Below are 27,081 nucleotides of genomic sequence, written 5' to 3' on the forward strand. Positions count from 1 at the left end.
CAGGCCACCCAGCCACTTGTGGTCATTACACCTTTCCCCTTGGAGCCAATTCAGTCCAATGTCAGAGCAACTTGCAAGTGAAGAATAACAACATAAAGAATCACAGAATCAAAGACTTTGCAGACACGAAACATAGTGTAGTTAGCTAGCCAAGCCCGGTAACTTTACACATAGGTAAACACCAGGAGGACCTAAGCGACCGCCCACGATGCCTAATTATAAAGCAGTGGAGGAAGTGGGGAAAGGACCTAACAGTTATTGAAATATGTTGAGTTCTTACCAAGTGCTACACTCTGTGAGATTTACATACATTTCCCTTGTCCTGCAAACCATTCCGCAACGTGGGTTTATCACCGCCATTTTCCAGCTGTGGACATTGAGGATAACAGGTTTTCAATAACTTGCCAGGGACAATTTAATTACTGGGCTGGAGTCCATACCTTGGTGTCCCTGCCCCAAAGCCTCCTAGTCATCTTTAAATTCCACAGTGCCCACTCCCTATTGCAAAGATGGAATGAGACTCTTAGAAGAGCTCTACTATAGCTTTAATTTGAAAACTTCTCAAGTAGCTACTGACTGGGATACATAAGAGATGGTCTTTCCCATGATCTGTCAACTGTAAAATATTTCTAGTTGTGACCTTTGGGGAAAATCTTAACACACATCATGGCCATAAACCATAAAATGTGTTACAAAAACTCCAGGCTTCCAAATAGGCTCTTCCGTTATTACAACGGCATAGGAAGAGAAAAAGAAAATAGTAGATTCCTTCACTGTCAAAATAAAATTTAACTGACTTCTGCCAAAGCAGTTATTGCTGGAATGTCTAATTATTAAACCAGAGGCTGTTATTGAAAAGTCAAGCATTTCATTCTGGCAAGAAGCCCTTTGGAAGCTCAATACAGCAACAGAGGGGGGAAAATCCTTCTTCTGCGGACTGTGCAGAATTCAGTTTTATTTGAAAGAAAATCCTGCCATCTCCTTGGCAAGAACTGTATAGCATGCACAGTAAATAAAATAGGATGACTCAAATGGCCCCAATTTCCTGCTGGGGCCTCCTCTTGGGAGAGGAGAGAAGGGAAGTAAGGAAGCCAACCATTTTAGCATCTACTAGGTGTCCAACACCACATAAGGCACTTGATGTTTCTTGTCTCTCTCGGTCACAACGAGCGTAGTTTATGTAAACAACACTATTTTCTGTAAGAGTTAACTAAAAGAGAGACTCAGTAACCAGACCACAGCTAGTAGATGGTTGAGTGAGTATTTGACACAGATCATCTGTTCTAAAGATCCCTTCCTACAGACACAATATGTGTGCAGATGATTTAAATCCTAGCTTTGCAATACTATATAGGATCTTCGACAACTCCCTGAGCCTTAGTCTCCCCACTTCTAAAAAAGGAATAAAAATCCCTCCTTAAGTAAGTTGAAGGTACACTAAGATAATGCATGGGAATCCTTACTGCATTCCACTTTTTCACACACACCTCCCTCCTCTGGTTTCTGTGTACCTGGTTGACACCCTTGTCAGAGACTTCCCGCTGGGCAACGCTCCTTAGTGGCTATGTGTGTGGGGACAGCATTGTGAGCCCCAGGGGGCCTACATATTCTACAAAACCCACATCTTGGGGTGGACCTGGCACTCACCTGTTATTTAGTGAATATTGACTGTTGAGGATCTCCTGCCATCTGCCATCACAGGGACTAAAGATGCTTTTGGAAAGTCCTAAATCCCTTAAGGGATCATTTGACCTGCTGGCCTCTGTAACTTCAGAAACCGTGGCCACAAACTCAGCCCTCCCTTTAAAACCCAAACTGCCAAAGCAATGCCCCCTCCCAAATATCCATTATCATCATCTTCCTTTGAAGAGCTACCTTCTCCAGCAAACATTGATCAGATTTTATTTTTTGAAATTCCATTTTCCCTAAAACTTGGGGAAAATATATAAAGGAAGGCGCACTCATACCCACCCCTGTGGCATTCAGCCACAGTAAAAATTATGTGGTCCCAGAGCTGCAGCTCTACTTTTCTGGTCCTCAGGCCATGTATACACAGCTTATCATGTAACACGTTCACGTAAGCCACACAGATGAGGAACACATTGCACTGACTGAGCAGTGACCAACAGTGCAGGCCAATTGAGCAGGGTATTCACAGAGGGTCATTTTACAGGGTGAGGTCTGAGTTAATACCATCATGTGTAACAGGATGAGGAAATTTGGATGTATTTGGATGAGGAGATTTAGACCTGTGTTGCTCTTGAGCTAAGCATTTTACCAATAACACAGAATGCAAGAACAAAAGTTCTCAAAGGGTTAAAAAGAATCCAACAGATTTTGCTCATAAGACACACTAGTTCAGTGGTTCTCTGACCAAAAGCATCAACATCACATGGAAACTCTTTAAAAATTCAAATTCTCAGGCCTTGGAATCAGCATGTCAGCAATATTCTAGTCATCCACATGTCCTCCTATAAGAGAAATACCATGCTAGCCAATAGAAGCTATCTGCTGACGAGGATGCCCTTCTAGAAGCAGGGTCCTGCCACAGAGCCCTGGAACAACCCCATGGTTATGAGTCCTGAAGTTCCTGGCCATCTGGTCAACCCCTTGTATAGGAAGGTGCTGTAGAGAGTCACAGAGCACTCTGAACAGGAGAAACGAATAACAGGGCCTATGCCAGACCTAACCCAGGCTCAGTGCACCCTGCTTAAATGGCAGTAGGGGTCCTGGCTGGAACTGAACACTGCAGAAGCACATAGAAACTTTTGAGAAAGATATTTCAAAGCATAGGAGCCCTTGAGACTCTAAGGGGTAAGGGGGGACAGGAGTGGTGGATGGCCCAGGGAGCCCCACTTGCTCAGGTCTAAGGACCATAATGCTGTTCTTATGTCTGCACAGGCTGCCCCCACTTATTAATTAGAACCAGCATCTACTGCCCGAGGCTAGTCTTTGTTATCTTCCTCAGAGCCCAGCATAACATTTTTTATGTAAGGAAAACTCAATAAAATGTGTTAATTGCTTCATACATAAATCTTATGTTTGTTTTTAACTAAAGGAAAAAGCATGCTATTTGTGGTCTAAACTAACCACCCTCGCTCACTGTGGGAAGCCTGAGGCACAAGGCAACCACAGCAAGTCAGGAGCCCACCTGAGACCAGGAGATCACTAATCAGACTCTAACATCTTCTCCTTCCACTGTACCATGTTGCTTTAGGACCATCAGAAGGTACGGGGACCAGCACTTGGGAAGTGGGGAGGGCTCAAAAGATACGGATCCTTAAAATAAAGGGTCTACAACCAAACTATGGCTACAATGGTAGGTCTCTTATCCCCTCCTGCAAATAATCCCTCATTTAGACTGAGGTTGTTTAAAAACAGATTATTAGACACTCCTCCCACAGAAGGTGGAGTCTAAGTCCCCTCCCCTGGATATATATGGGCTGGCTTTAGTGATTCATTTCTATTAACTTGAATGCAGCAAAAAAAACCCGACAACAACAACAACAAAAAATTGGTCTTCCAAGGTAGGTTAGTAAAGGCAATACAGTTCCCTCCTCGTTTTCGCTCTCTTTCTCTCTCTCTCTCTCTCTCTCTCCAATATGTGAAATATGTCCGGCTACCCTGAAGCCACTTTACTAGAGAGATCACGTGGAAATTGTGAGAACTGGCCATGGGGCGCCCATCACTCCAGCCCCCATCTGCTTGAGTCTCCCTAGCATCACCCATCAGAAACTCGACTGGAGAGGTTTCAGATAATTCCATGCTTCTGCCTTCAAGCCACCAAAGTTGACATTGAATGGATTGGAGACAAGCTGTCCCAGCAAGCTTTGGGTAAGTTACAGATTCATAAGCAAAACATTGTTGCTGTTTTAAGCCACTAAGTTTTGAAAAGTTTTGTTTACATGACATCACATAACTAGAACACAGCCCAAACCAAAGGAGGTGAATGACACTTACGGAAAAGTAGAGGGAAACTGGCAAATGTTAACACTCGACGCGTGGTTTTCAGCATCTATAAATGACATACTTATGATTCTTTCCCCAATAAAGGGTATGGACACGTTCACAGTAGTCTTTCCTGCTAGAGATAAAAAGAAGCCAGTAAAAATGTTGAGTGTCTACTAGAGTTGCCCATGAAGATTGAATATTTCATTCTCAATGAGATTTTCACACCCAGATCAAAATTACTGTGAAATCAATTCAGCATTTTTTTTCCCTCCAGGACATCTCTTTTGCTGGCATGTTACAGATTTTCAGGTTGGAGGAAATTTTTACTTTGTGGCCTATTTATGGATATTCCTGTTGATGTTGTTTGCTTGTTCTATTTAGAAAACCCATTGATTTTCACATTCTAGAATATTCCCTGGCATTCCCAGGCCCAACCTACTGTATTCCATGTGGCTTCAGCTCTCCGCTCCACCTCGTCCCACTGATGCCTCTTTTAGCATGACTGGCTCTCAATTTCGGTTTCTCTACTCAAGTCTCCTGCGTCATTCAATACTCTGTCCTGTTTCTTTAAAGTCCTGTCTCAGTGTTGTACCCATTGAAGCCCCTTAGGCCGCTGCCCTGGTCCAGCATCTGGGCATCTGTCCTTTTCTACCATCATCACTCTTCATTTCTTTCATATGTAAGTGTAATTGTCTCCTAACCGGCCTCCGTGTTTCCAGTACCGCCCACCTGAAATCCCAGAACCATGTTGCTGATATATCTTTCTAAAACAGCAATCTAATCAAGTCACCAATGATGCCAGAATCAAGTCTAAGCACACGACCCTAAGAAATTAACTAAGAATTTTTACAAAATGTTTCCTACAAGAAGAAAGTCGTTAGGAGAATTGTTTTAAATTGTGGGGGGGAAAATTGAAAACAACTTAAGTGATCAAAACAGGAGATTAGATAATTAAACATCCATACATTTGATAGCCAAAATATGGAAGTATGAACATGAAATTATGTTTATTGAAATAATTGCATTATGGTATACTCAGTAAAATTCAGTTTTATAAATTTACGTATGTATAAAGATGCATGAAAAAAAGACTGAAAAGAAAATATAGCCAAATGTTGGCAGTAATTATCTCTGAGAATTTGAATTATAATATTTATATATTTCATTTTGTTCATCTATATTTTCTGTTTTCTAAAATCGCCATGTGCTCCTCTATCATTTTTTAAATTAAAGTAAAATAATGGTAGAAATTGGTGTGATTTAGCACTGGATGTAATCAGGAAACCCCTACAAACTTGGTTTCCCAGGAGTACAAAATAAATATAGGGGTGAATTTGACATAAACTAAAGGTGGGCTACAATGAAGACATGGAGATTCTATAAAGTCATGTTGAGGAGCTTAATCTTTATTCTGTAAACAGTATGGAAGATCAAATCTTTTCTGTTCATAAGAGTGATTTGAACACAGTTCTTATTTAGAAAAATAATGCATGGGTGGAATTGGGCTTTAGTGGCTAATTGGACTGAATGGAAAGAAGGGAAAGAGAAGACTCTGTTTCCAATTATAAGGTTTGAAGCTTAAGACCTGGGGCAGACAGTGATGACTTAGACAGGTTCATAAAAAGAGAAGGAAGAATTTGGAAATGCAGAAGGAAGGTGATGATAAGCTAGACTCATTTGTGGTCTAGTACGTGGGTAACTGCTACTATCTACTCTTGCAAACTTGATGTGGATCCTTTTCAGAGGAAAGATTTTTTTAAAAAGTGTCTGTACATGTGAAGTTTATGCAATTCTTATAAGCTTCATACTTCCTAGACCAGTATTAGATTTCAGAGGCCAAATTTAACAGAAGGTTAAGTTTAGTAAAAGACTAAATTGGGTCTTTGAAGAAAGACCCATCAAGAAATCAGAAGAAACTATATAGAAAGTGATTCTTTTATACCAGAGCATCTAAAGCTAAAAAGACATTAAAGTATCACAAAACTTAAAAAGGAGGAAAGGAAATGAGAAGTATAATGATTTTTTAATCTCTTCATTGATATTTTAATATAATTCTTGACTAATTTATCTTTTGCTCTTTTCCATAGACTAGCTGGTTTTATACCTTTAATGTATTCATAGTCATTTACAATTTCAGATAAACTCTTTTTGTTCATTTCCAAACTGAATTTAGTGAAAAAGAACTGAATTGAATGCTGGTGTGACATCTCATTGACTTCAGGATCTCTGTTTCAGGCTAGACACGTGGTGCAATGAGACACCATTCTGTATAACCACTAACCTCAAAGGCATATTATTGATTAAAGGATGTAAGACTAGCCTATATCCTATTTAGAAAAAAGATAGGTGTTTAAACATAACAGTCTGTCCATTTGTAAGAACTATGGGAAAGTTTACTCTACAGAGAAGTAATTGCTTGGTGTTCTGTTGGAAAGCCATTTTACATTGACATCCTGTGAGCAAACGACTTAACTATCATCCATTGCTATAATGAGGAAAGACTGATTTAAAATTTAACATACATCGGAATTTACTTCCTCTTTAATGTTTACAGAAAGTAAGAAGCCTGCAGACCCACACAGATTTTTAAACTTTATTGTAAATACTATCTAACGTCCTGTACACAAGTCAAGTAGACGTTTTTGGGAAAACAGATCTAGCTATCTGGATTTGAATAGAGGCATTTTCTTAAACAATAGCAATGAGCCCAACCAACGTATGTCATCAAAATGTTGTTTCCCAACTAGATGTCCAAGAGAAGATTTGAGAAGCATTATGCCCAAATGATAGACAAATGTCTTCAGCGTCATTTTGCATCTATAAGCTGCATCCCCTGCTCCTGCCTAAAGCTTCCGGTTTTAGTTTGCCTTCCGTTCCTCAGGCCCAGGGAACTCACTAAAATCAAAGCATTTCTCAGGCCTCTACTACTGAGCATCTGCTGGCTAGAACTCACCGGAAGTGCCTCTCCGAACCTCCTGGCTCTCAAGTGACACACACCCTACTTCACAAAGCAGAGATACTGGGATTGGTCCTCTTTAAGACACACGCAGGCCAGACCACATCTGTGCTCACCACCTCAGCTGGGTCTAAGATTCTGCAGATTCCCACAACTTCCTTTAGGCAATCAAGGTCCAAGGACACTCAGAGTGCAGAGGCTAACCCAATAAGGTCTTGTAAGAATCTATGCACAGACTAACTAAAAACACCACAGCGTCTGAGAACTCATGCCCGGCACCCTTCTTCTATACCAACATCTACCCCTGTATGCTGACCAGTTCTCCATTTGCTTTCACGTCCCTCCCCTGCCCTTTCCCTGCTCTGCTCCGTGATGCAGCAGGCTGACACCTGCAAGCTACATGTCTCACTTTCCCTTCCTACTGAATTCCATCTGGGTTCAGCCAATGAGAACCTGGCATTGCAGGCAGGTTGGGGAGAGATATTGGGAGAGAAGGAAGGGAGAAGCCAGGATACTTCTTCCCCTCTCTCTGCTTTGGGTAACGTCCCCAGGAGCACTGCCTCGTCTCCCGGATTCCAGTTCCCACCAGACTACCCCTCCCTCTGTATTCCCAGGTCCCACCAAGCAGCTCCCTATCTTGTTTCCAGCTCCCACCGTGCAGTCCTGCTTCCTGGGCTTTAGGGCTTTTTCCATTTGCCTCTTGAGCCTAAGGGTGGTAGCTTCCTGCCATCGTTCATCTCTGGGCTGCCTCCTGTCTCCTATTTGGCCATACAGTTCTTCCAAACACTTCACAGCCACTTCCCACATTAAATTCCCTCTATCGAACTACCTGGTGAGGGCACTACTCTCCTGGTTAGAGACTGCCTGATAGAATCTACTAGCCCACTGGTCTGGAGATAAGAAGGAAGGGCAGAACTGCTAAACAGCCCTTCTATGGGGAGGGGTTTGGAGTGGCCACAGGACAAGAGCAGTATGCCATAGGGGACCAGTTAGTTCTAGCATGAGACCCCCAAGCTCATTTCCTGACCACCTTCTGGCACATCTTTTCCAGTTTAGAGGCTTAGAGACTCTAGATTCTCCACTGCCACAGGTGAACAGCCAACGTTTGGCCTGCCTGCTTCTTTGAGACTAGGTCAGGCTCAGTCTCCAAGCCTGAGCTCAGTTCTACATTCATCCCGTGGTTTCCACTTATAGAGGCGGAAAAACTTCTTGCCTTTACACTCCTAGATGCAGTGGCTGGGGATCCTGCTAATTAAACTGAGAAAAGACAGATTAACAAGAGAAAAACAGAGTTTAATTAACACAGGCAGCACCCACACACGGGGAACACTCAGGGATCAGTAACTCAAAGAGATGCTTAGAACTTGGGCTTATATAGCATCTTAACAAAGAACAATATACTTGTAAAGAAGTGACAAGATAAAGGAAAAGGAGTTCGGGCTTTTGGGGTCAGCTAACTTTGAGGATATAAATATAGAGGGAGAAACTAATGGCAGATAAGGGTTAATTTAGTAGGGTTTGTTGTATAGATTCCTCTTGGTGCTATCTCTGGGCTATTAAGACGCCAGGGTTGTTCTGGTGATTAAGTCTAAGCCTGATTTTAGGCAAATAATTGGGAAGGACAGAGAACAACTTTTGGCATCTACTGTTTCTCATTTCTCTTCAACTCAAAATAACCCATTGTCATGCAGGGTGTCCTGTGGGGTCTCTAGTCCCGCTCCCCACATAAGAACGCAGGACTTGGTGAGGTCAAAAAGGATCACCCACGGAGACATAGATAGGGGAGTCATACCACTATAGTCTCACTGGAGGCTGGGTTGGAGACACAGGAAGCAGGAGCCACATAACCCGCAACCCGCTATCCACTTCTCTGCCAACTAACCAACCCCACTTGCTAACTGCAATCCATGCTTGCCAGCCACCATCCTCTCACTAGCCCCCATCTGCTGCTAGCGTAGCCACGGCAGTTATATTAGTGGCCAATGGCTCACTGGTTACAGCTGACGGCCAATTAGTCACAGCTGATGGCCATCCAATCACAGTTGATGGCCATTTACTACCTGAGCCAGCACCTTTCCACGTGAGGGCAAGAACCTGGAAACTGTACTCCTGGCTCTGTCCCCACACCCATATGCCACATGGGGCATAATTTTGAGTGGCATATTATGATCCCCCACACTCTTATAGTCCTCTGTTGCCTTGGTTTCCCTCTACCCCCACCTCTTCCAATTAACTGTGACAAAAGAGAGAACTGTCAAGAAGCTCAGGCAAGTCCTGTAGCTGGAAAGCAATTAAGAAGATCCCGCCACAGGTGGCTCTCACCTGCGCTGGTACATCAGTCCATTATAACATGTTTCACAGCCTCTTCTCTAGCAAACCAAAAAAGAAATTCCCTAATCTCATCACTAATCAGAAAACTTTTCATCCTATCGCTTCTAGGTGATAAGAATGTTGCTACATTTTCTACCACCACGCTCTCTTCCCCCAGGGATTTGCTTGAAACCCAGGAAGGCACTGGATTCTGTGGATTTGGGCCTTAAACATACAGACCTCCTACAGGTGGAGTCTTAAAAGTTCTCCATAACCCATAACCCACCTAAATTCTCTGTCTCTGAGATATTACACCCTTGTAATATTTTATTAGTATGTTCTACCCTTCATAGGCACCGTTTCTGAGCCCCTCTCCCCTATTAAAAATCTTTGGGGTTTATTACCTGGTGATGTCCAGCACAGGCCACATTGCTTGTCCGATTGTCAGTTCAAGGACATCTGGCCAGGGTCCCAGTGGATGTCGCCAGATTCAATGCTGCTTGAGCCATTCTACCAACTTTGTCATATCACTCTGGAGGCTGACAATGATTCAGGGCACCTGCCTCCCTCCAAGGGCCAGTTTCCGGACATGTCCCCCTGGAGTTCTCTGCAGAAACTAGGCAGGTACCTTACTCAGCAAGACACAGTCCTGGCTATCTGGCTGAAACACTGACACTCTCACTGTAACTCAAGTCCCAAGACTATAGCTGTCTTCCCTTCATCCCTCTCCTTTTGAAGGATATTCAGAACCCCTTTTTCATTCACTCATGATGTATCCACTAGTGTATTGAACATCCCCTTCCTAGGAATCTGGATGTCATGATGGACCATTCCTGTTGATTCAGGTGCTGCTACACGCCACAGGCCAGTTCAACATTTCTAGCGCTAGTCGAAACAAAAGTATTGAGGTATTCTCTCCTTAATGCAGGAAGAGGGTGAGTATCTTCCAAGCCGCCTGAAGAGGGACAATAGAGAAAAACTATGTGTATGTGGCCACATAAGCAAGGCAACAGGGTAAACACATGCATGGAGTTCACATTTTATTCAAAGACATGGAGAAACAAATCATGTAAGTATCTAATAATCTTATAAAAAGTAACATGGCTATTACAGAGTAAAATAAAAACTCACATGTGTTTTTAAGATCAAATGAGAGAAATCAAAGTCCTGGGAATGGCCTGCTTTGGGCTAGGTCCTTCATTCCCTCAGAGATATGAATTCTTTCTGCTCCACTTGAGGGATTCAGGATAGAGGCAGTGAGAACTCTCAGGAGGCCCTCAAGGCCATGCCCTCTTGCACTCTGGGGGATTCCAGCCTTGCATTTACTCCCACCCTAAGAAATATTTTACAAGACGTGCTACACAAAAACTTATAGGAAAAGAGGGAGGGGCATTGGGTAAATGACTCAGGAAAACTCTCCACAGGAAGGACTTTTCTTTCTCTCACAGAGAAAATGGAAAATTCCCAAGAGGAAGCCACAGAGTGTGGATTTAGGGGAAAGGAGCCCCTACCCTCTTCTATTACAAGCTTGAAAAGAGTCAAGAAAGAGCCACGAAAATGCTCAAGGTTTACAAATGGACCAGCCTAACTCATCAAGAAGAGAGTACTTTTAGGGGTCTGCACTATTGATATTTTGAGTCAGTCAATTCTTTCTTATGAGAGGGTTTTCCTATGCTCTTTGGGATTTATGTCCCTGGACTCCACCCACTAGATACCAAAGCACAGGACACCCACTTGTCACAACCAAAAATATCTCTAGACATTGCCAATGTGGCCAGAATTGAGAACCACTGATTTAGGATAAGGGAATTATAGCTTAGCTAACAAGAAAACATTTGTTTTCTTATAGTATCTTCTGTGTTACATATATCCCCTAGGACTCAGGGAGGGTGCAATGGCCATAGAACATGGGATAAAATTTAGGGTGTAAGGATTTAGACCCCTATCCTGTCAACCATCCTCAGGACTAACACTAGCTGAACTGGGTACCACAATGAAAAGCATGATTCATCCCAGTGTCACCAGGGCTATATACAGCTGCACAGGCTGAGCACAGCACAATTCCCGAAGGTGCCATTCATACAGATGTGATGTGAATGGTGTTCCCTGGAGTTATACAATGCAGCAGCCCTGGGTGGCACAATGTTTCAGCCATCTGTCTTCTGTCTGATACAGAGAATCTTAGGAAGAAGAAAGAATAAAACTAGTAAACAATTCATAGCCATCAGGAAATCATGAATCACTGTCTCAGCTTTAAAATGGGACATCACTTCCAGATGGCATCACATTCTCAAAAATTAAAACGGAACCTCAAGTCTAAAAACTCTTGTAACAAAAATTTCTTTTACATTTCTGTTTTGTTGTCAGCATGCTATTGGATTATTTGAAAATAGTGCAGTACAGTGCAGTGAGCTTGGGATTTCTCACAGGAAAATCTAGATATGAATCATGTTTCTACTACCTAAGAGCCCTGAGCTGGCTTTGTAGTGTAAATTGGAGACATCATAATTATTCCTGTCCTAAAGTGCTACAGAATTAACAAAGATGTGAGACAATGACAGAACATGTGCCTCGTAAAGGGTAAAGCACAATACAAATGCTGCTCAATTTGACAAATAGCTAACGTCACTTGATAGCTTATTAAAAATGTTAAACTTTTTTCAAAATGTCAAAGACATGTGTCTTCTCAAAGGTATCCATTTTTAACATTTTTGGAAATCCTTTCTCATCCATGGAATTTTAAATACTGGTTTGTTTATGTTTCACATTATTTTATGCTTGTAAAATCACAAAGCTTCTCTTACTGATAAGGGACTAAACAAATAGTCTGATTGATGGGACGTGAAAAGAAAATGGCACTTGTAGAAGCCTTTTCAAAATTTACCCAAAGGAAAGTACACTGGCCTGCCCTTATCCTAAGCATCCTAAGAATACTTTTCTTTCTAATTATAAAAGCAACACGTGATCATTTTGAAAGATGAAAGAAAATGAAATAATGACCAACTAGTTTGATTTTTCCTTTGTATCTATTCATTTTTTTTAACTTCTAAATTCCTATTAGTGGAATTATGAAATCAAAGGGTCTAAATATCAGTTTGATACCAGAAAGGTCGTGATTTTAATTTGCTACCAGAAAAATAATTATATCAATTTTCACACCTTTTAGCAACATGAGAATGCACTTCTCAGAATACGCTAAGCAGAATTATGCTCATTTTTGACATGTTAACTTTTAATTTGCATATATTTGGTATCTCATTTTATTAGTTATTAGTATTTCCTCTTCTATATTCTCTATATATTGGCTCTGCTCATTTTTTTATTGTGCCTCAATGTTTTTAATTGATTTGTATGAACTTCATACATGTAAAGGTTATTAATCATTTATTTCTCATATTTGGATAAAGAGATTCCCAGACTATTATTTATTCCTCTAGTATTGTGTGCATTTAACATTAAAAAGTTTTTAATTTTTATGTAATCAAAACTACTGGCATTTTTCTTGTAATTTCTATTACTTTTAAATTTAGGATAGAACTATTTTTTCATCCCAAGACCAGACATCTGTATTCACCTACATGATCTTCCTTTTCATTCTTTTATAAGCACCTATAATTTACATTGGCTTATCGCACCAAGGAAGGGAGGGTCCCAAACCAGACAAATAAACAAGCAAAAATCTTGGCTTTGAGTACAAAAACAGGCTTGTCAAATCCAAAGTAGAAACAGCAGTCTTGAAGACAAAGTCCTTTTAACTTTTCAAGGGCTGCACATTTCGAGAGGTAAACGCCTGGAAGGAAGACTTGCAGCACAGATTTTAAACTCTGAGCCAGAAAGCAGAGAAGCACGAGTGAGCTCTCATATAAGGGCAGGAGTAGACAGAAGAATCCCCTCTAGACTGGGAGGAGCTTTGAGCCAAACACAAGAGCATCAGGGCGGAAGCTTAGATAAGTTTGTGAAGGGCCAACTCTCCAAGGCTTCAGCCTTTCATGCCCAGGACCACTGGGGACAGCCACAAGAGAGTAGAAATGGCAGCATCACGGGTTTAAGAATAGCGCCCTCCACCGGCGCCTAGTAGAATAATGAAGAGATGTGGGTGCTTTCTGTTAGCCCCTGAGAGACATGCAGAAAGCAATAAAGAATCCAAGGCCAGCACTGCTGGGGCAAGGACGACCTGCAGCAGGGTGATGGCCTGCAACCCAAGCCAGGGGCCAGCTACAGGGAGGCCGATCCAAGTCAGGAAGGAGAGGACTCCGCTCGTGGAGGAGTCGCTATGGCTGAGAGGACAGAGCACAGCTTCCTCAACCATGGACATCTGGAGCAGATGCTGCGGACAGAGAAGCCAGCCCTCTGCAACCACAAGTGCAAGCTACACATTGGTGCAGCAGACAGGAGGAAATCACACCTGAGACCCACACCCATTCTAAGGCCATGCCTGACCGCCTAGACGAGCTAGATGGGCCCAGTGTGGCGGAAATGAAGAAGAAAGAAAAGCCCTAAGAGACTGAGTTTATATGAGAGGAGACTGGGTTACACGGAATTAGCCAAATTAAGTTTTCTATTCTCAGAGAAAACGGGCTCATGGGTCACATTAATTATTATAATTAACATTGCATAATTATATATAAATATAGGGAACATAAATAAACATATAGATACATATATAAAATATACTCGTAAAGATGTATTATAAACATATGTACTACATAATTAGTATGTATACCTCCTTCCCCACTCATTGGGACACCACTTTCATCATACGGTAAATACATAGACATGTATTATGTGTACTGACATCAGTTTCTGAGCAGTTTGGTTCCATTCGTTTGCCTACTAGCCTAAGATGATATCTAACAGATTTAGGCCCAGAAACTCGTGCTTGCTTAGTCTCGCAGCTTTCATTTTGATGGTATTCAGATCCTGCAGTCCTCTCCCTAGAAGGTGCTCACTCCTTCAATCACAGCAGCCCTTTCGCTGTCCTCCAATAAACAATACCCCGCATCCTCTCTGCATGCCTCAGCATTTCTATTCATTGAGAATGTTCAGTGATGTGCTCTCACCAGACCACGAGAGTCAATTGTGCGCATGCATCTCCTCCCAGCTCCACATGCAGTGACATCACACGGCCGCCTTGCAACTGACCTCAGTCAGAGTATTTATACCACAGAAATCAGCAAATGCTACAAATCCAGACCTTTTTATTTCAGAGAGCCAGTTTACCAGCATACCACAGACTAAATTGTCTCTGAAGGCGCTTCGAGGCCCACGACTCTTCACCATGACTAACCATAATACAACAAATAGATTAAAAGGTCTAAAAAGAATGGAACCATTATCTAGTCACTTAGTTTTACTGCACCAACACCCAAATAAAAATGTAAATTGAAAACATGTATCCTAAGGAATTTTTTTCTGTAGTCCTGTTTTTCTCTTTCTCTCCTTGACAGATAGGATTCTTGGAGGTTATCAAAATAGAAATTATCTGCATTAAAATCAGGTAGAAAAGAAAGATACAGCTTTGACCTAAAAGAATGTGACACTGGATTGTGAAGAAAAAAACAAATAACATTTTCTCATATCAGTCTCTGCCCCAGGAGGTCTTGGGTTTTTAAATATAACTGCTGGAACAAATAGTACTTCTCCTCCTGGGAGACCTGGTTCTTGTTCTGCTCCTTCCAGGACAAGCTGTACAAAGCCAATTAGTCAAATACCCTGCACCAGATTATAACTCTCTCCTGACTCCTCTCCAAACACCTAGCTGGGCCCTGTTAGAAGCACCCTCATTAGCCTTGTCCATCTGCAACATGACACCATCCAAAGGCAGCTCTGTGCTGGGGGCCTGTCAACAGGGGGAATCCAAATGCAGCCACTGGGAGAAGTCCATTGTGGGGGGATCTCCGTCTTTCAGTTTCAAGCATTCCTTACTCATAATGGCCCTCTTTTGAGGCAATTCTTTCAACCAGCCCCTCTCATCCAGTCTCCTCTGGACTAAAAAAGCCCCCAAAATACAGCTCTAAAGTCATAGACTAGAAAATTCAGAAAGGGTCTCAGGGACATTTTGCTCCAATCTTCCTTTTACTGATGAGGTCCTCAGAAAGAGGGTCACTTGCCCAAAGTAACAGCAAAGCCCTATCCAAGTAGAACTAGAACTCAGGACACCAAGGCCCAGTCTAGGACTCTTTCAGTGACATTCTGCCTTTCTCTCGTTCAGTGTCTCCCTTGGAGGTGGGAGAGAGAAGTGGTACTTTGGGGGAAAGGAGGCCACATCTTTATTACCTGCCCACTACAGTGATCACAGATTTCAGGGATCGCTAAATCCTTGAGAACATCAAAGGTCCCCAAGATGCCCAACTAACAGAGATTTCACTGAATTTAATTTGTGATGTAACTATTCTTTTTAATTGGTTGAGTCATTTTTAAAGAATATTTCTGATGCATCCCCTAATCAGAAATAAAGAATAAATTCCCCAAATAATAACTTAATTACAAAACCACAAAGAGTAGAGAATGTAATCAAAATATTCTAGCGATTCTGTTTGGAAAGAATTCAAGAACAAATAAATGAGGACTTACTTCATTCACCTAATTGGATAAACCTCTCAATAAATCCTTCCATGATGCCAGTAACAGAAAACAGAAACCTCTATTTAATTTTCAATGTGAGGAATAAACAGTTTCTAAACAAAACAGACCTTAAGAAATCATTTTAGCCTCAAGCCAGCTTTAAAAAGGAAGAAAAAAAAGTTACGTTACTTAATGTTTTTGCAATTTCCTTTTAGAGCACAAGTCATAAATTGTAAGAATAAATTTCCAGGTGTGGCAATACAAACATATCAATGGAAGAATAGTGGGTCTATGCTTTCACTTATTTATTACCTGACTTACATTTAGATGGTTCCCATTGTCTGCATGGCATAAGCTGGTTCGTTTTTATATCATATATAGAACTGCCAAATTACAAGGCTAAATGGTATGTGCATCAAACATCCCAGAGACTGACTCCCTCACCTTGCAGATGAGAAAAGTGAAACACAGGGAGATACTGGGACACGCCCAAGGTCATAGAGCTAATTAACCTCAGAGCCACAAATAGAATCTACGTCTCCTGACTCCCCAGAATGTATGCTGCTGTTCTTTCCCACAAAGTTTATAAAGCATCATTTATTCCCAATTTCTATGAGCTTTTGTTGGATATATGAAAATTATAATAGTGCTATTTCTAATAAATGTTTGCTCCTCATACTTACACGTTCTTAATGAAATACATGTGTAACATCGAAATATTCATACTTTGTCAATGACTCTCCCTATTGGTCCTCAAAATATCACAATTGTTGTAAGGCAGAGGGAAAAGAACTCAGGTTTAGGACTCAGATGGAACGCAGAGTTTGAACCCCAATGTGCTGTGTATAAAGATAATAAAGTTGCTTGAGTTAGTTGATTTACTTAAGCCTGTGAGCCTCAATTTCCTCATCTAAAAATAGAAAAATTAATACCCACTTTAGTAAGATTAATGCCAAGTCCCTGAGACAGTGTTTGGATCTGGAGGTGGCAGAGGCTGAGGAATTTCTTTTGACATTTGAAATCTACCATATTTCTGTTCTGTCTAAATTAAGTAATTAATTAATTCCTAAAATATCTATTAGGCACCCTCTATAGCCAAACATTGTTCTAGATTCTGGAGATACAACAGTGAACCAATGAACAATACGCTGGGGGAAATCAGCCAGCAGTTGCAGGCGTCGCTGAGGGGACACGTAGTAAAGCTGGTTTTACATATGCTAGAAAACTGCAAACTGGACTCAGCTGCTCCTAAGGGAATGAACTGCTGCTCCCGGGGTAAAGAAGCGTTGTTGAGATGACACTCTCGGAATCAGAAGGCAAGCCGGAAGCAAGTTCTTCTCCCTCCTCCAACTTCCAGGCTCCCTCTAGCGCCCCCTATTGACGGAGTCTAACAAAGAACCAGCAAGCAAAGCAGAAATGCAGTTTGCAGTCCCAGCCCTAACATGGCAAAGCAAAGCGTCAAGGGTAGGTTTGGACCTTAAAGACAACATTTTAATAACTGGCATAGATAGATCCTGAGGAAGTTAATCACGTGGTCTCCTTTAATTTCAAGGCAAGGTGAGTGGGCCTTGGTCATTCCATGCAAATTTGAGAAGAACACTTTCCACCTACTGCTTAGAATTCTGAATCTTTTACTGTGAAACACCACCTACACAAAACAGTGCATACCTGTGTGGTTTCTTTTACTTTTCCAAGGAAACATCTCTCTATGAGTTTGTTTATTCTGAAGTATTTAAATATTGCAATAAAGGTAATTGAATGACATGTGGGAAGAGGAGAAGAAAGTGAGGGGCTCAGAAGGTAAGAACGACCTCTGGGGAAAGAATTGGGAAAGAAATTTGGAAAATGACAGCTAAGTAGAACTTTGGGAGGAGAAGTGAAGGCTCTATGGAGGATTTTTCCTAATTTTTACCAAGAGGTGTGCAAACACTAGTCTAATCCATTTCCCTACAAAATTTACAATAAAATTTGCATCGCTCATAAATATTTTGTAGACTTGGGATATTATTATTTATCATCATCATCATCATCATCATCATCAGAATAGGTAACATATACATTGGTACAGAAGACAAAAAAAACAAAAAGCACATTATAATAATTAAGTCCTCCTTCCACGTGTACATCCCAACTGCTAAAGAAGAAATATGATGGCAGATGTATTGTGTTACGGCTCATTTCCAGAAAACAAAACCCATCTGATTAACACAAGGAGAATCATTTTAGATATTGAGTACTGTACCAAATTCACTGGGAAAGTGAACAAAACAGAACCTAGGCTGAGTTTCCAGGAACACCTCCCAAAGCCTCAAAACAAAACTAGGCCAGCAATAGAGCATCTGCTCCTCACAGAGTCAAGAAATTACTGACTGCTTAATGGCCTACATTTGTCACAATCTTCACCAAAGTGGGGGCCAGACAATGGCACCTCTGCTACAATTGCTGTAGGAAAAGAAAATATGCCCTCCTCTGTGCTCACCAGCACAGAGCAGCCTCCAAAACACTATATTCCACTTTTCCTTCTAAATATTAAATTTCCAACAGAACTGCAAGTGCAAGAGAATCTATGCAATGTAGTCTTTAACCATCCCACTTTTGAAAGGAATTGGAATGGGTGTTGAGTGAGCCTCTCCACAGAACCTGCCACAGTACAAATCCTCTACACAATAGCAAAATATATGAAAGCCTCTAGAAATAAAAATTATGTGGTACTAGCAGAAATTTAGAAAGATAGGGCAAAGGGACAAAAGTCAGTATCCAGGAAGACACTCATCAATATATGAACATTTAGCAAAAGATAAATATGGCATTTCAAAGCAGTGAAGAAAAATACAAGATATTCAATTAAATGGGTGGGGAACAATTGGTTAACCAATTGTACAACTATAAAACTACATCTTTCACATATACACAGAGAGAAAAATTTCAAATGGAGTAAAGAGCTAAATGTTCAAAAGTATAACTACAAATTATAAGAATAAATTATAGGACAACATTGTATTGTCTTGGGGTGGAAAACCCCTCTTAATTGAGCTACAAACTCAGAAATCATAAAACAAAAACAGCCTGACATATTTGACGCCATAACATTTAAAACTTCCCAAAGCCCACCATATTAATTAAGATGAGCAACATCCTAGGAGAAAATAGTTGCAATATATACAAGATTAACAACCAGCATTCTTTGGAAGTACATTCAAATCAAATAAAAGAAACTAAACTATCAAGGGAAATTTTTACAAAGAATAATGGAGGCAACTCTCAAAAGAAACACAAGTAGTCAATAAATATATTAAAATACATTCAACTTCACTGGTAAGTAGAGATAAATCTAACAAAATATGTGCACAATTTGTATGCTAAAAACACAAACAATAATGAGAAAAATCAAAAATATCTAAGTAAATGGATAAATGCACTGTGCTCAGAGATGAGCAGACTCAATATTGCTACAACATCAATTCTCCCCAATATGATCTATCAATTCAATGCAATCCCAATAAAAAATTTCAGCCTGTTTTTTCTTTGTACAAATCAACTAGCTGACTATTTATATTTATATAGAAAAGCAAAGGACTTAGAATAGCCAAAATAATTTTGGAGAAACAAAGTTGGAGGATTCACACTACCTGATGTCACCACACTCTAGAGAAAGATCCAAGATAGTGGAATATATAAGTACTGTGCCTGTTTCCTCCTGTGAACACATTAAAATTACAACTAAATTATTGAACAACTAAATTGGAGAACTATCTGAAGTTTGGCTGAACAGAAGTTTTATAAGTAAGGATATAAAAAAGCCATGTCAAGACTGGTAGGGGGAGTGGAGACACAAAATGGGCTGGCCCCAAACCTCCGTGTGGCAGTTGAGAGTCAAGAGGGATATCTCAGCCATGGAGGTTCCCCCTGAAGGAGCATGAGACCCCAGCCACACACCGGCCTTCCAAGCCCAGAGTACTGTTGCCAGGAAGAGGAGCCCACACAATATCTGGCTGTGAAAAACATTGGTGATTCCAACCATCCAGGTGGGACGGAAGACTGTGGGAAATCCAGATGTACTCTTAAACAGCCTAAGCATAGACTCTCTCACTTGCAGGCACTCACGTTGGGCTCCAGCAGACAGTAACTCAGGTGTCGGAGGCATATAAGGGGTAGACTGAGGTATGTGTCCTCAAAGCAAGAGCTGGAGAACAGTCACCATTTTTCCTGCATGAGGTCCTCCTCCCATGTAGCCAGCAGGTGGCCACCATCTTTAACATGTTGAGACCTGCCCCACAGGGCAATTCCAAATCTGATTGGCCTGGTGAGCTCTGCTGCTCCACCCTGCTGACTTCCTGAGACACCACCCCACTCAATTTGCCTAACCACATTGCACTCTTTCTTGAAAAACTATCAGAGTCCGCAGAACCCAGGTGCGTGGCAGCTGGCCTTGGTGTACTCTGAGACTTTTGCTGAGGCTCAGCATTGGCACCAAACCAGAGTCTACATTAACCTGATGACTGCAGTTCTTCACAATCTAGTGACTCCCTGAGACCCTGCCTCACCCAACTCATGTACTCAACAAGGCTTTATCAGGGGCTGAACCATAAGGGAGCCAGCAGGTGGCAGCAGGCCTTGGTGTGTCCTGGCTTTTTGCAGAATTACCCCAGTCCTGGTACTTGTGGCAGCCATCCTCAGTTCGCAGTGTGGCCTCTTCCACACACCTCCAACATTAACACAGGTAGCAAACAACCATGGATTGCTTTGTAGCTCCTACCAAGTAGTCCCTCGCCAGTCACAAGTAGTAGGTGACCTGGGACTGCACTGGAGCTCCTAACAAGAGGCCCCAGAACCAACATACTTGGAGCTTGGCTTCAGATCACAGTGGAGCACCACCCAATTAGCCTCACAAGTGACACATCCAAAGGGCAGTCTCAAAAGGCCCACTGGAGTGAATCCCACTCAGTGGGGTAAGCTCCCCGCACTGCAGTCTATAAACTGTGAACATGGCCGAACCTCATAGCCAATCAGCCTGAGGGTCAATCTCACCCACTGACATGCCAATAGCAATCAAGGCTTAACTATAATAGGAGGGCAAACACAATCCACACAAGGGACACTCCTGGAACACCCAGAGCAGGTGACCAGGGAGGTTGTGCCAGGGCCTCACAGGGCACCTACTACATAAAGCCACCAGGCCATGACTGAGAGACATAGTAGTCCTACCTAATACATAGAAACAAGCACGAGAGGCAGCCAAAAATGAGGAAGCAAAGAAATACGTCCCGAACGAAAGAACAGAAGAAAACTCCAGGAAAAGGACTAAACAAAATGGAGGCAAGCAACCTACCAGATACAAAGTTCAAAACAATGGTTATAAGGATGCTCAAGGAACTTAGTGAGAACTTCACCAGAGAGATAGCAGGCATAAAAGAAGGACATAGAACCCATAAAAAAAAGCCAGAAGTAAAGAGTACAATAACTGAAATGAAGAATGCACTAGAAGGAATTAATCCCCAGTATACTGTAATTTATATCACATCCTTGTATATAGGCAAAACCATAAATCACATCAATGGCTGCCAGAGGTTGAGGGTTAGAGGAAGAGATTGACTATAAAGGGACATGGAGGCCTTGTTTGGGGTGATGAAGTTGTGCTACATCTTGGTTGAGGCCTTGGTTACACAGCTTTGTATGCCTTTGACAAAGTTTATTGACTGTCCACCTAAAAAGGGTGAGTTTTACTCTCTATAAATTAGACATCTATAAACCTCACCTTAAAAAAATATCTGAATGCACAGTATAACCTTCTTTAACTCTATGCTTTGATAAGTATTATTTTTAAATATGCCACTGTGCTCCTTTTTTTTTCTTCCTTGTATTTGAACTTCTCCCAGTTCAGCTAGAGACTGAGGATGGTTTGAGCAAAACTACAAAATGAAAGAAGAATTCAGTGATAGGCAGAGGACTTGTAAATGAGGAAGTTTTAGTCCAGAGCAGAAAACGAAGAAGGAGGGGGTGGGAGACAGGAAGGATCACGGAAAGAAGAAAGAGAGTCTTGAAAACCAAGATTATTGAGAATGGATTCCATTATCCTAAAGATTCCCTTATAAACCAAGATTTGGCCAGCTGAGCTTAAAGTTTCCAAAAATCCAAAGGTAAAGAAAATTCAAGAATTAATACCCACCTAAGGAGGAGGTAGAAACATTTCTGAGTGCAAGAGGAGGAGGAGGAAAGAAGCAAAGGACACAACATTAGATGCTCTGAGGGTCAGAAGGAATTCCCAGGGAGATCCTAGGCCCTTGGCATAGCCAAGGGACACTGAAAGCCTCACAGAGGAACCCCACATTCATCAGAGCACTGCATTCAGAAGAGCCCAGGGAAAATGGTTGAAAGCAGACAGTCTGTGGCCTGCAAACTGTAGAATAGTGCAGAGAATACAGTGTGGGCTTCCTGAACCCCCAGAAAAAATTCTGGAAAGACACCCTAAAACTAGAACTAGAGAGCATCAGCGATAGGACGCTTGGGTAAAATGCAATGGAAGGCGGACTTCCACTTTTTACTCTATACTTCTGTATAGCTTGAACATTTCATTACAGTGAATATATGTGTCATTACTTTTGTGATTAAAGCTAAATTGTAAGAGAAAAATCAGAAAATACAGGAAAACATAAATGGTGAAACTGAAATCATACATAATCCCAGCTTCCAGAAATAGTCATTGCTCACCTCATATGTGTGGAGTTCTAATATTATCTAGAAACATACTTTTATATAAAATTAAAATTGTACTGTAATATTGTTTTTTAATGTTTTTTCTTAACTACATGATATATTATGAATATTTTCCTACATAATGAGAACCATGATAATTCTGTTGTCATTTTGATAAAATCTTGAACACCCATACTTTTTCTTATCTAGCACTACATCAAGAAAACATTTCCCCATTAAATAGCCCTTAAAATAGCTGTATGTGTAGTATTTCACTGTATTCCTATATCATAATTTATTTAAATAACTTCCTATTGTTGTAGCTTAAGGATTTGGTGGGGAGGGTACAGCAAATAAAAGCAATGCTGAAGATAAGTCCTTGCATACATGCATAACTATTTCCTACCAATAAATTTCTGTAAGTGGAATGACTGGGTTACAACCGGGAGAAATCTTAGACTATTTAATACATATCATCAAGTCTCTTCCCAGAAAGTTTGCACCAATTCTCTCCTACACGGTATGAGAAAGCCCATTTCTGCCTTTTATACTGAGAATTAACATTTTAATCCTTACGATGGGGTGCATGAAAACAATGCTCCACGGATATTTCAGTTCTCATTTATTAATGATGTTGAGTATCTTTATTTTTTGCTATATTCATTAGCTGTTTGTATTTCTTCTTTTGTGAATTTCCTTTTCATATCCTCTTCTCATTTCACTTTTCGAGTTGGAAGGATTTATCATTCAGGTGCTTACAGAAGAATCATATAATAGATAATGCAAAACTCTGGTTTCAAGGAAAGTAAATGTTTCTCTCATATCAACCATGCAAAAAAAAATAATAAAAACAAAGCTATAACATTAAATGTTTCTTCAGGAATGAATGAGAAAACATGATCCAAGCACACTGCTTTGCAATGGTTTAATGGCACGAGTCTAGCATTTCGTGTTTTTTTAAAGCCCAGCATTGTAAGCATTATCTCGTGTAATCCTCTCTTTACTCTACAAGATAGGTGCTATGAAGACACACATACACCAGATCAGGAAATTTAGAAACAAAAAGCATAAAACTCTCAGGGATGCTAAGTGATGTGACCAAGGTATTTTATATGCCCTTAAACTGTGTCTTTTACTGACCAGATGTTTGGCATTCTCCAAATGACTGTATTAACCTGTTTCCCTGGCTAGAACATAGACCCCCAGAGGAGGTCCATGTCTTCCTTCCTCCGCTGCTTCTCCTCATCTCTCCATTCCCTTTTCCCTCACTGGCAAATTCACTTCACTGCTGGGGTCACAGCAAGTGAGGCGCAAGTACCTGGTGATTTTTCAAACTGACCAATGGAGTCCTAATTCTTGTCATTAACTGCCCAAAAGGAGTCTTGTCAAAACTGCCCATCAATCACTTAGTTCAAGCCCAGATTTTATATCCCACTCTGCCAGGGAAATGGCTACTCATCATGAATGGGCAAACAGGCACGGTACTTCTCTATTTTTCACTACCCCTGTACTTTCTTTGGGAGCCCTGGGTAGATAAACTTGCCAATAGGCACATTTTGGCATCATAGGCTCTCAGGCCATCTGAAGGGTCAGCTACCCTCACCAGTTTCCTCCGTATCTTGGTTACACTGACCCAAAACATCAGCCTCCAGTTCAGCAGCCACCTGATACTGTATAGTGATAGGTACAGTGACATTATTAAGTGATCAGGCTTCTAAATCTGAGAAACATCACATGGCCCCATCTTACCCTGCTCTTAAAATGCAACATTAATGTATGAAGGTCAAAGCTATGTATCCATTACTGGTCTTTAAATTAGAAATCTGAAAGGAGGTTACACTTTCAAAATAAATTGACTGAACTTGTTCTTTTGGATATTTCACTTTTTTAAAGTAGAAAATAAAGAATGCAAAAAATAAAAAAAATCATGGGAAAAAAATGTCACTATTCTTTTTTTCCATGCTTCAAGGCTTAGAAACTTTTTCAGCTTGTGTTGTGTTAGATAACATTAAAATACAGATAAGAAATGTGGCAGGCATCATTAGAGTTCATGGTAAGCTACGCATAGATAATTCATCCTAACTTCTCTTGAGTTCTGCAAAATCGCCATATGTTTATCCATATGTAGTCCAGTACAGCTAGCAATTACAGGAATTCAAAAGAAGCAAAACACTGCTGTGGAATAATAGCGCTTCCTAATATATTCATTTCCTTGATTAAATCACAAAAGTTATTTGAGCCCCTATCATTAGCTGGGTGGGAACGCTTTTTCCCTACTCCTGACTCCTTCCATATTGAGGGCACTCAACTAGTGTAACACCCTTGGCCCCTCTCCACTGCTTACTCATCACTGAGAGGAAGTGGAGTGACCTAGCTGAGTTCAGACAATTTATCTGTCATTTTCTTTGGGAATGGACTGTCCACAGGGCATGGGACTTTCTCCTTGCTTTCCCATGGGCAGTTCCTCATTGTGTGGAGAGGCCTGTCCTAGTCCCACATTACTTGTACAAGGTGATTAAATTGACATAATTCTTGGGATCAGGTTTAGGAAACCCACTTGACACTCAAAGTTACATCTTCAACTCAGTGTTTATTCTAATAAAAATTGCATTTTGCTACTGTTTGACTTATATCTTAATTTGTTATAAATCCAAAAATAAGAGGAGGATTTAATTCATTTTGGTGCATTCTCAATGGTTACAACATTTCATGGGCTGGGAATTGAAAATTCCCACACTAAAAATTAAGCAATTAAATTGAGGAGGGCAAAATCTTCATGTAGACCTGCTTTTGGTAGGGCCAGGAAATGTGGTTGTCAGCCTTGAGCTTTAATGGGCAGGCAAGGTATTTTGATCTTAGTGGCTTGTAAAAGCTTATATTAAGCCAGCTTTAGCTGCTGTAGGCTGGGCCAATGGATGGAAAGCTCTAGGCGGGGAATTCTATGCTGACCTTTATGGGTGACTATGGCTAACTGTGGCTTTGTCTATAGGTTAAAGATTTTCTCCAGAAGCAAATCATCTCAGATACTGTAATGCTGTTTTAAACCTGTTAGTATAGCGTTTATTACAGGGCAGAGTCATGTGTGAGGAAGTTTCAATATGGCCATACCCATGGACTAAAATACAACCCGATGCCAGTACTTCTTCGGAACTTTAAAAATGAGCAAAACTTATTATGTATAGTTCTCTCTGTATCTTGATTACACTGACCCAAAACACCAGCTTCCCAGGACAGCAGCCACCTGATACCGTATAGTGATATTCAGGATGCATTTATGGGGCACCTATCATGTATCAGGCCCTTACCAGGAACAAGAAATACAGAGATGAACAATACAGAGCTCCCTGGACCTCCGGTGCTCCCTCCCAAAGTCCATCACAACACAAGATGGTAAGTGCTACAATCAAAGTAGGCATGGAGTGCTACAAAGCACTGAGAAGGTACCCCACGCCAGCTTAGTGAAGAAAGGTTGCTCAGCAAGCTTCCACAGAGGAGTGATATGTTACTTCAATCTTCAAGGCTTGGAGGGAGATAGCTGGCAAGGGAGGGACAGAGAAGGAAGATTCCGGAAAAAGAAGCCACCTTTTTCTCTGAGGAAATAAATTCAGGGAATTGTAAACAATGTAACTACAGGGAAGAGAAGCCACAACGGGTCAGGAAAGAAAGAATGTCAAGAGAGAAAGATAAACGAAACAAAAACAGAATGGTGAAGGATTTTAGTCAGGCAGTGTCAAAATTAGATACACATCTTAGAAAGAGGACTTGCTGCAGAGAGGTATAGGGTAAGAGAGGAAAAAGTGTTGGAGCCAAGAAAGTCTAACTTATTGGGTGAACAAAGAGGAAAAGACTAATCTGACAGCATATTGAGGTTGGAATTGACAGGAATTCATGAATAATTGTGCTGTATGCAGGGCTTGGAAGGAAGATGGAGGTGAGAGCTGAACAAAATAGGTATGTTGATAATTCCCAGTTTCCTGATTCTAGGAACTCTGAGGCAGAGAAGTGTCCCTGACTATCACACGAATTAGAGGAGGGTTCATTGCCTCCACTAGAGTTTAAGCTGCTTAGTCCTTGGGGTTAGGACTAAACAGACATAGCAGACAATTAGCTAAAAATAATAGCTAACAGTTCAAGTCACTCTGTTAAGATAACTAGTGTAACTGGCTACTATGGTCTGAATGGCTGTGTCCCTCCAAAATTCATATGTTGAAATCCTAACCCCTAAGGTGACGGTATTAGGAGGTAGGGCCTTTGGGAGGTGATCAGGAAAGAGCCCTCAGGAATGGGATTGGCACCCTTGTAAAAGGAATCCCAGACAGATCCCTTCCACCACGTGAAGCAGGCTCTTCCCAGACACTAAATCCGCCAATGCCATGATATTGGACTTCCCAGGCTCAGAACTGTAATGAATAGATGTTTTGTTTATAAGCTACCCAGACCCAGTGTGTGGTGTTTTGTTACAGCAGCTAAACAGACTAAGATGCTAGCTAATAGTTATTGAATGTTTACTACGTGCCAGGCTTTGTGCTTAGAGAAGTAAAGCAACTTACCTAGGATTAAACAGCAAGAAAGTGTACTGTTGATCCCAAACCATGCTATTCTAAACT

This window comes from Rhinolophus ferrumequinum, chromosome 2 (assembly GCF_004115265.2).
Source record: "Rhinolophus ferrumequinum isolate MPI-CBG mRhiFer1 chromosome 2, mRhiFer1_v1.p, whole genome shotgun sequence".
Classification (NCBI taxonomy): domain Eukaryota; kingdom Metazoa; phylum Chordata; class Mammalia; order Chiroptera; family Rhinolophidae; genus Rhinolophus; species Rhinolophus ferrumequinum.